Below are 10,634 nucleotides of genomic sequence, written 5' to 3'. Positions count from 1 at the left end.
TGGATTCAGATTCCAGTTCCTCCATTTACCCTATGTGTGCCCCGGAGACACTGCTGTACCTGGTTGCTCACATCTTCAGTGTCCCCCTCTCCTCCTTTCGGATGACCCCAGGAGGTGAGGCATGCAAAATACCAGCAAGCAGGGCTCCGTGAACTTTTTTCTCCCTTTTTTTTGAGAATAATTCTTTGACTATTCAAATAAGGACTCAAGAAAAAGAAAAGATCAATTGCAAGCATACGTTGAGCATTTATACTTTATAGGGACCAAGGCTTGATGGGAAAGTCCTTCATAAGCCTCTGCCTCTACCTTCTCATCCTGGGAAGTCATGAGTCTGTGCTTGAATGCTTTTCCTGAATCCTCCCTTTATTCCTCTCAACTACCAGGAACTGCAGAAGTGGGTGATGTCCAGGGCTGCTTGGTCTCTTGAAGGAGTGACTTTATCCCTCTCTCATTCACCCCGTCCTTTCTTCTGTGATGCCATCTCACTCTATGGGGTGAGCTGCATTGCCTCTCTCTTGGCATGGAGGAGTCCCGGTCTCAGTGAGAAGTTTGTCTGGGACCAGAGATGGCTGACTGGCCCCAGGTGTCCTCTGCAGACAGGCAGTCAAGCTCCAAGGAAGTTCCAGTTCCCAAAGCCTAAAGTTGCTGCGAAAAGTTTCCGCAGTCTGCAGAGCATCCACCGGATGAGGGAGTGTAGTGTTTGGTTCCATCTCCAGGAGATATGGGACAAATGGTGGTCAGTCCCAGAGGACAGCCTGGGGAGTTCAGGAGCCTCGCTCAGCACACTCTGTAGAATCGCTTCAGAGCAGTTTCAATCTACTCAGATAAAAACAGCTTCTAAGTAGCTAGCACTTACACATGCCAGGCAAGGATCTAAATGCTTTAACTCAGTTCATACTCACACTTGTTTCCATATATGAACTAGAAACCTGAAGTACAGAGAAGTTAAGTAACTTCCTACCTGTCACACAGCAGGTAGTGTTGGAGTGAAGCTTGGAACTCTGATCTTGCTCTGGAGTCTGAATTCTTCAGAGCATCATTCCATTTCTCATGGTGTGAAGTGTCTGCTCAGGGAGGTGAACCAGATCTGATGGGTTTGGAGTCGTTCTGCCATGCTTGGCCACGGTCTTGTCAGGTTACTCAGACTCTCCGAGACAAGTGGGTTTATTTGAAGTAGTTGACAGGGCTGTGAGAGGACTGAGAAACCAGGACAACATTGTTAAAAGTCTACCTTATTGCCCAACACATTGCAGACACGCGGACACTTCATACATAATTGCTATTATTAGATTACAACCCCAAAACAACAACAAAAGCCTATGTGCTTTCTTCTTGAAGATATGCACTTGGTAGCATCTCAGGGCAGGAGGGGTCCCCAGAGGTCGGCAGCTCCCACACCTGTCCCTTACTGATCCCTCTTCTGTGTCACCATGCGTTTCTTGTATAGGGCCGTGTGGCCTAAAATGGGAGGCTCCTCTAGATGCACAGCTTTGGAGTCAAGGAGATCTGAGTTCAAATCTTGACCCTCTGCTGTCTGCGTCCTTGCACTCTGGTCAGGGCCTGGCGCCCTCAGAGCCTCAGTCTCTCCAGCTGTAAAATGTGGGTAATTCCATTTGCCTTCCTGAGTTAGGGTGAGGATTCAGGGGAGGAAGGTGCCCACGGCCCGGAGAACTTCTAGTGCCTAGAACTCAGCAAGTGGGAGGTGCACTCGGGCATTGTATCCAGCTGGGAAGGTCTGGTTCTGTGGCTTCTCCTCCTTCCTTGAGACCCACAGCCTCAGGCTATCCTCCCTCCCCCAGGCCAGGCAAGGCACTCCTGGGCCCCCCTGAATACTCACTTCCCCAGGCAAAATGGCCCAGGTCTTCAACTCTCTCACCTGAGTCAGATTTTGATCATTTTCCCGGACTACTGTCCATGTCAGTGAATTGACATGTTCTGCACTTAGGTTGTCGATTTTTATTCATCAGATTGGCCAAACCATCGGCATCTTCAATCACCTTGGAGACTGGGAAGAAAACCAGGATCAAATGCTACCTCACCGGGGGCAGTCCCCGGCCTGTGGAAGAGCCCCGCACACCACAGGAGCAAAATGACAGGCTTTGCTCTCATTTGACCTCTAGGGAACCGGCAGTCATTTAGGACTTGAAATGTGGGATGCAAATGAGTGTCTGCCTACTCCCTGGCTTCTGGAAAATGGCTTTCATTTTCCGAGGTGATTACAGTAAATTACACCTGGAAGAGAGGACCCAGGATGAAGCCCCAAAGTGCCAGGAATTAATGGAGCAGCGCTCGACATCCATGGATGTGTCGTGGACGCGGAGGAGCGAGCTGGAGACAGGCAGAGAGAGCATTTAATAGATTAATTAGCAACCGGAACTGGTTCAGCCCTCCCTTTATTGTGACAGTTTCTGAGTGCCTGAGTCTTAAGTATAGGAATAATATGAATTGTCATTAGCACCCTCTTTACCTGGGGTTTCTAGAAGTGAATATATTATCCTAATATAACTTCCATAGATATTTAACAGCAACGACAGAACTTCTTCTGCGTCTTAGAACGTATCACGAATTAAGTGGGGTGAAGTGAACGGAGCGATTGCTGGTTTCCTTAAAAAAGCGGTTCTGGTATGTACTTGGCTTTCCAGGATAAAAGTGGAAGGGAGCGAAGCTGTAAGACCCTAAACAAAGGGAAGTATTTCTTACATTGTTCACCTAGAAAGTCCGAAAAGGAGCCAGGAAATTGATATGAGGGCGGCAGTATAGTTGGGAGGAGGGAAAGTTCAATGAATAGGATCATTGAACCTAAAGCAGGTCAGCCCCAGGGGTCATCTAATCCGAGTTGGAAGAGGAGTGGCTGTCAGGCAGGGAAGAGTCTCTCTTTGTAGGCTGAGAACAGATCAGGCGGGGAGGGAAGGAAACTGAAGAACCAAGGACTTAGGTTAGTTATAAGTGAGAAGATTGGGAGGAGGTTATTCATCTGCAAAGGGTTATTTAGGGAATGCAGAGAATTGCTTGGTTCGGAGTTTTGAGACTTCCAACCCAAGCTTCCAGGACACTGGAGAGGGGAGTCTTGTGGGAAGGAGGACCAGGTGGCTGGGGCATGCTTCTCCGTGGGATTTTCCTGCTTCTCCGTGGGATTTTCCTGCTGCTCCCTGATTAGAAATGTTTCCTGGTGATATGATCCATTGGGTACCGAAGGAGTCTGGCAGGAAGTGAACCAACCCCTTTCCTTAGGAGACGGCAGCCCTGGGCAGGTGGCACAGGGCTCTGCCAGAAGCACTTTGCCCTGGGAGCCCCTCAGAAGTGGCTGCAGGTCCCAGAGGGCAGTTCTAGGCTTTGCTTGCTCAGGAGCTAGCTGGCCACGTGCTGCTCAGCTTCAAATAAGACTGTACGGTTCCAAAGGGAGGAGACGGGCTTTGGGACCTGGTCACCATTTCCTTACTGACGACTTACACATACGAAAAGGACAAGCCAGCTTTAAGTGGCTACGAATGACCCCAAAGTACTGGTTATGAATGAATAGGAGAGGCATGACGTGTCTCTGGTGTGGGTCTTCTCCGACGTGTGTGTGTATGTTCACGTGTGTTCGCGTGTGTTTAAAGAGAGTCGATGGTAATGCATTCGTGATCATCAGGGTCTACGAAGTCACCACGGACCCTGAATTGGCAAACGGCAAACCATAGCTTCTAGGGAAAATGCAGAGGGAGGCCCTGTGAGCCACCGCCACAGCGTTTCTGTGAGCCGATCCTACTAGCCTTGCTTTACCTGTGCTTCTGTTTAAAGGCGCCTTATGTTCTGCAGTCTCTGATTGATCAGCATGAGACCCAAGCCAACAGCACCGCAGCACATGCCTCTGTCCGCAGGTCGCAGCCGCCTCGTGTGAAGGAACCAGCAGAGATCAGCCTCCCACCTGGAGACACGGAAAATGCAAACTCGCGACTGAAACAAGCAAGTGAAAAACGGTGCCAGAGGGACCTCAGGGTCCCTTGCTAAGTGTGGGAGCTGGAAGAAAAGGCAGAGCCCGCGCAGCCTGGGACGGAGCTCTGGGAGAGGGGGTGCTGCTCTGCGCATGTTCAGGAATGACCTTGAGAGCACGTGAGCACTGACTCGGAGTCACCGATACATTTTAGTGAAGAGGCGAATTCACAAATGCTGAGCCGCGAACCACGAGGCTCAACTGCATATAGGAAATTGATCACGGATTTATGGGACTGGGTAAGAGGCACCGATTAGAGTCCTGTTGTTGTTTTTGCAATGCGCTTCGCAGACAGGCCGTGCCGATCATCACGAGCGCTCTGAACAGGCACCGTAACTGCAGAGCAGTGGCCTCCGCCAGGCTGGGCAAGACGATGACTCTCACGAGCAGCTAATGCCAGGTGGTGAGAGTGGACGGAAGCCTTGAAGCCGTTTCGGAGAAAGGGCGGTTGGGAGAGTGGACTGGGGACAGCTTCTGGGGAGAGGCACAGATCTGGTCCTTCATACGGCAATGTTTGGAATATAGACAGACACGATAAATGGGCACGTGCCTCCTATGGTGTGTGAGGAGGTTGGGCGTGTGCTGTGTTTTGTGTGGGTTTATTTACGGGGTATGAGTGTGTGTGTGTGTGAGCGTGTAGCAGCTCTGGCTGGGGCCGCGGTGGCCAGTGCCCACGTTTTGAGGAGCTACATAAGGTAGTGGCTCATGGTCTGAGTCAAAATCCATCATGCCCTTTCCTCGCTGTGCCATCTCAGGCAGGGTTCCCCACTTCTCGGGGCCTCAGTTTCTCATTTGTAAAATGTGGCTAGTTGTAGTAGCTCTCTTTTAGGACCGTGGTGAAGTTGAAATGAATTAATGCTTGCAAAAGCGTTAAAAACAAAGCCTGGCACAGCTAAATGCCGAGAGGCCAGGGAGATGTCAATGGGAGTTGAAGAGGAGGAGGACCCAGGGCCAGGTCACCTGGGATGGGCACTACCCAGGGAGTGAGGGGCCAAGGAGTCCGGAGCAGCACGAGGTGTGGGGAGTGGGTTGAAGCAAGGGGCTGAGGCGGAGTCCGAGGGCTGCTGTGTGCGAGGGTGGGGAGGGGCCCAGCCACCGAGGCCCGTGTGGGAGGCAGGCGCGAAGACGGCCTTCCAGGCCCGGGTTCCCGAGGCCCGCCTGGCCGTCCTCAGCTTTTCAGGGCCGCCCTCTACCATTTAGTACTCAGGTTACGAGAGGTCAGCTGGCCACCAGGGCAATGAAAGTCCAAAACCACCAGGACGAGCCGAGGCCCCAAACCACTAGACTTACTCGGTGACTGTTTAGAATGTCACGGGCCCTTTACGTCGCTCTTCCTCACCAGACTAGGTGACACACGAGGACAAGCCCTTGTTTCTGTCTCATCCCCAGCACCCAGCACCGTACCTATCACACCATGATATCTGTTGAATTCGTGGAGAAACTGGAGCCCCCAAAGCAAAGGAACCAGAGTTATCATCCGGTTGAGGGTGGGGTGCAGGCACATCAGGTGGTTTTCTTCAGCTGCGGGGCTCTGTAACGGTTGTTGGTCAGTACTCAGCCTTAGGCTTCTGCGGCCTCTTATTTGTCAATCCACTGTCCTCTGCTGCTACTGGGTTGGTGTTCTCAGACTTCCTTGAACCAGTAGCCAGCCCACCTCTTATAAAGAGATAGCTGCAGGCCATATCAGGTTGCAAAGGGAGAGGGGAAAGTTGTTTTGGTCAGATTTTTCTATTGGTTAGATAATTTCTTTCTTTCTGCCATGCGAGGGACAGAACCCAGGGTCTCATGTATGCTAGATAAGTGCCCTATCACTAAGCTATGAGTCCTGGTCAGATATTTTTAGAACTGAACCTTTGATTTTTGAAAGGTTACTCTCTTCCCTGGAAATAGGCATATAAATAGGAGACCAAGTTCTTACAGATGGGACCTCGGTGCAGCAATGCTTCTGGCCAGAGGGCCCCCCGAGTGTCTCCTCCTTGTAAAGCCGTCCTGACTGGTGGTGGATCTGGAGAGGGCACGTGCTTTGCATCCAGCTAGACCTAAGTTTAAGCAAAGTTCCACCAGAAGTTCCATTACTTTGTCTATAATAAGAGTGAAAAGAACACTACTGATCCTTCAAGGGTGTTGTGAGGATTAGCAAAAGTGAAACTTCTGAGTCCAAAACCTATGCCTAGTCCTGCTCTGGAGTGATTTCTCCTTCTCCTCCTCTTCCTCCTTCTTTTTCCTCTTCTTCTCCTTCTCCTCCTCCTCTTCTTCTTCCTCCTTCTTTCCTTCCTTCTTTTCTTTCCTTTTTGTTTTTTGAACATCGTCTCTCCATCTGTGATGGGTATAATCAACTCCTACAGGAAATACTGGAAGAAGTTCATGGCTCCACTATGCCAGGAGGCATGGAGATTTCAGGTTGAGAGGCTGGACAGACGATCACCCTGTGGCTGTCTGCACTGGGTAGAGGCAGACGCTGTGCCTCTGCGTCATCCTGCTCACATGTGGCAATAGAAGCAAAGAAACTGCCCGTCTGCTTTCTTGCCTTTTCAGTTATGGCCCAGAGAGATCGATTGATTTGTCCAAGGCATCACAGCTGGTTCTTGGAAGATCTGAACCTGGACCTTCATTCTCACTCTGTCCTAGACACACGCGCACACACACACACACACGCACACACACGCACACACACACACACATGCACACACGCGCACACACACACACACACACACACACTCTCTCTCTTTTCTATTTTTCGAAAAATGACATCTGGCCAGGAATCGCGTTGCACAATGCAGCCCTTTATCCCTTCCTGTGTGTGAGCCGTGGCCCTCGCCTCTGAAGTGTTTGCGCTGCCACTTTGCCCTAGGGACTTCCTCAGAAGAAAGGGGTTGTGATAAGTGGATGGACCTTATGCTCTGGAGCACACTGTCAGCCCCACTGCGCAGAGCAGAGATGTCCTGGTGTCAGAGCACCCTCGCCCCCTGTCCCCCAGGACCCCCTGCCTCTTCTGAGGCCCCAGTGCTGTCAATACACAAGCTGCTCGTAACCGAAGGTCAGTTTCCTGGCAAAACAAGCCGACTTCTGCTCTGGCAGGAAGCCGTGTGGGCTGGCCTGCAGGTGTTCGTGTGCAAGCGCCCTGGCCGAGCTCCTCGGATCAGGCAATCGCCTCAGAGATAGTTGCTGTTTAGAATCAAAACCAAAGTAATCAAATAACAGCCACAAAATGAACCCGGGGGCTTTTTTAGACTGTTGGGTGAACTTCTCTTATGCTTATTTTCATGCTCTGTTGCATCCCATTTAAAAATCCTCAGTGATTCTATCTCACTGGTCAGAATGGCAATTATCAAGAATATAAGTAACAATAAATGTTGGCAAGGATGCGGGGGAAAAGGTTCACCCATACATTGCTGGTGGAATGCAAATTGGTGCAACCACTATGGAAAGCAGTATGGAGATTCCTCAGAAAACTTGGAATGGAACCACCATTTGACCCAGCTATCCCACTCCTTTGTTTATACCCAAAGGACTTAAAATCAGCATACTACAGTGATGGAGCCACATCAATGTTTATAGCAGCTCAATTCACAATAGCTAAGCTAACAAACAAGGTGCCTTTCAATAGATGAATGGACAAAGAAAATGTGGTATATATATATATATATATATATATATATATATATATATATACAATGGAATATTACTCAGTCATAAAGAAGAATAAAATTATGGCATTTGCTGGTAAATGGATGAAACAGGAGACTGTCATGCTAAGTGAAATAAGCCAATCCCAGAAACCAAAGACCAAATGTTCTCTCTGATATGTGGATGCTAACCCACGATAAGAGCAGGAGGCGGGAGGGAAGAATAGAAGTACTTTGGATTAGACAAAGGGGAATGAAGGGAAGGGAAGAAGATGGGAATAGGAAAGATAGTAGAATGACTGGACATAACTGATAACTGTCCTATGCTCATATATGAAAACATGACCAGTGTAATTCCACATCATGTACAATGGAAAGAATGGGAAGTCATACTCCATGCATGCATAAAATGTCAAAATACATTCCATTTGCATAACTAAAAATAGTTCTGTATAATTAAACATGTTATTTATAACTAAACATGTTAGTTACACATGTAAAACTGTCATGTATAACTAAAAAGAAAAACAACAAAGACAAAAATCCTCAGTGCCAGGTAGAAAAGGAAGTGCTTAGGCTAGAAAAGGAAGCCCCAGTCTCAAAGGATGGTACACACTTGTGGACACATGGAGGCTGGTGGCCTCTCCCAGAGATGGATGCTTTCTCCCCTTGTGCCTTTGAGTGGGCTGCTCTGTTCTAAGGTGTTGCAGTTTGAAGATGTGAACATGAAGCCAGGTGAACGTGAACTCAAAGTTAGATGGAAAAGCCCAAGTCCAGCAGAGCACTGTGCTTCCTGTCGGGAGCGGAGACAGCCATGAGCTTTCCAGGCCATCTGACCATGAGTGAGGATCACTCTACTTCCGTGGGTTCCTCTGGGGAACCCTATGCACCTCCTTCCTCCCGCTGTGAGGTAGCTGTGCATGTCATAGGTGGGGAATCCCTGTGGGGTTCCAGGTGTTTGCTCAAGGTTATAGATTGAAAAGTTCTTAGCAGGCTCCCTTTCCAAAAATCCAACATGCAGTTGTTCACCCAGAGCCTGGTTTTGGGAAGGGAGGTGGTATCAATGAAGGAATCCATTTCTTTTTTTTTTTTGGTGCTGGGGATCGAACCCAGGGCCTTGTGCTTGCAAGGCAAGCACTCTACCAACTGAGCTATCTCCCCAGCCCCAGGAATCCATTTCTAGAGGTGAGATGAAGGGAGGGAAGTGCTGAATGAGTATGTAACCACAGAAGTGTGTGGAGGCCTATTCTCCACAGCCCCACAGGAGAGGAAGAGATAAACTTATTATAGGGGATTTGTGAAGAAGGTCACACGGGAAGGGACATGGTACAAGGGAAGTCCAGGAGGCTTCTTGAGGGGGCAGTAATTGAACAGGATCTTGGAGAATATACTTAGCAATTATTCACCTGTCCCTTCTTCTCTCCCTTTCTCCATCCATTCATCCATTTACCATCCATTTACCCATCCACCCATCCTTCCATCCTCCTATTCATCCCGTGATCATTCATTCTTCAATGCCTGGAACTGTTCTAAATATGCTCACATTCATTTCTTGTTTAATCACCACAATTCTGTTGGGTATGTACTAGTGCCTCAAACCTGTAGATAAGGAGCCTGAGTCCAGGCAACATAATTCTTCTCCTTTTACTACTTTCCAGTCTACCTCATCTTATTTCAAGGAAGAGACATTTCCTTATCTTTAAAAGCCACCTGCCTTTGTTCCAATAGCCTCGTCCCTCTGTTTACTTCTCCACTTTAATCCCTCTAAGCCTCTACTGCCCAGTTATCTCAGATACAGACTTGAGCAAGCCACATTTCTGCCCCATAAGCCTATTGGGCTTACTTTGACAGGGGCTAAGTTCTCTCCCTCAAATCCATTGGATTTCTTTAACTGACTTCAACTCATTTTGCTTTTTTCTCACTCAGTTTCATTGTAGTTAGATTAGATGACCCCCAGCTCCTGAGCACCTCTGAATCCTTCCCATTTCTGAGTGTTTGATCATCCCACTTAAAGGTACCCACCTCATTTAAGTTGGCCTCCCTACATAGTATAAATGCATTAAATTTAAGGCAGTTCGAGGGTGCCCCAGGTCCTTCCTTCAGGAAGTCGGCAGAAGGGCAGTCTCCAGAGCTCTCGGCACCTCCTGGGAACCAGGGGCATAAGAGCAGCCCTGTCTCTGGCACATGGGGCAGGGAACTATTTCCTTCAGGTGGTGATGGGCGCCAGGAGCCCTGTTCTCAGGTGCAGCTTGCGGGAGTCTGAGGTGCCTATGTGCCTGGAGATGGTCCCCAGTACCACCCACCCCACTGGATATTTTGACTGCACCCTACGATTGCATCAGTGGTTGTTTGTGATCAGGGAACACGAGAGATAGCCACCCCACCCTCCTCTAGTCCTTTCCTCTTGCAGGTGCTCACCCCAACCCCAGCATGAGCATTATCAGTCCCTGACTCAGATTTTATTCTGGGTTCAACTTCAGCTCTTAGAAATGTTGACGTAGAGGTAGGATGCGACTTGTAGTGCTGTCTTCTTTAACTGGCAGAGAATGTTCCTCAAAGTTCTTGTGGAATGGTGACATGGACAGAATGTATGCCCTACACTGAAACCCGACGTGATGGTATATGCAGGTGGGGACTTTGGAATGTGATGAGTCAGGAGAGCGGAACCATCAAGATGGGATTAGTGCCCTTATGAGAAGAGACCCGAGAGCTTGCCCCTGCTCAGCTCAGTCGATCATGTGAAGACTGGGTCAGAAGGTAGCCAGGAGAAGGGCTGTCCCCAGACACTGGGTCGGCTGGCACCTCCACTATGGACTTCTAGCCTGCACAACTGTGAGAAGTAAATGTCGTTTAAGCCACCTCATCTCTGGTGATTTGTCACAGCAGCCTGAACGGACTCAGACAAATGGAAAGTGAGGAACGCTAGCAGTTTCCCAAGTGGGTTTAATAGACCTAGCGTCAAAGTTCTTGGCTTCTACCAGAGAGAGTTCAAGGCCAGAGCAACAGAGCAAGGACTCAACAGCAACCACAGAACC

The sequence above is a fragment of the Sciurus carolinensis genome, chromosome 13, assembly GCF_902686445.1.
Source record: "Sciurus carolinensis chromosome 13, mSciCar1.2, whole genome shotgun sequence".
NCBI lineage: Eukaryota > Metazoa > Chordata > Mammalia > Rodentia > Sciuridae > Sciurus > Sciurus carolinensis.
This window is presented reverse-complemented; position numbering follows the sequence as displayed.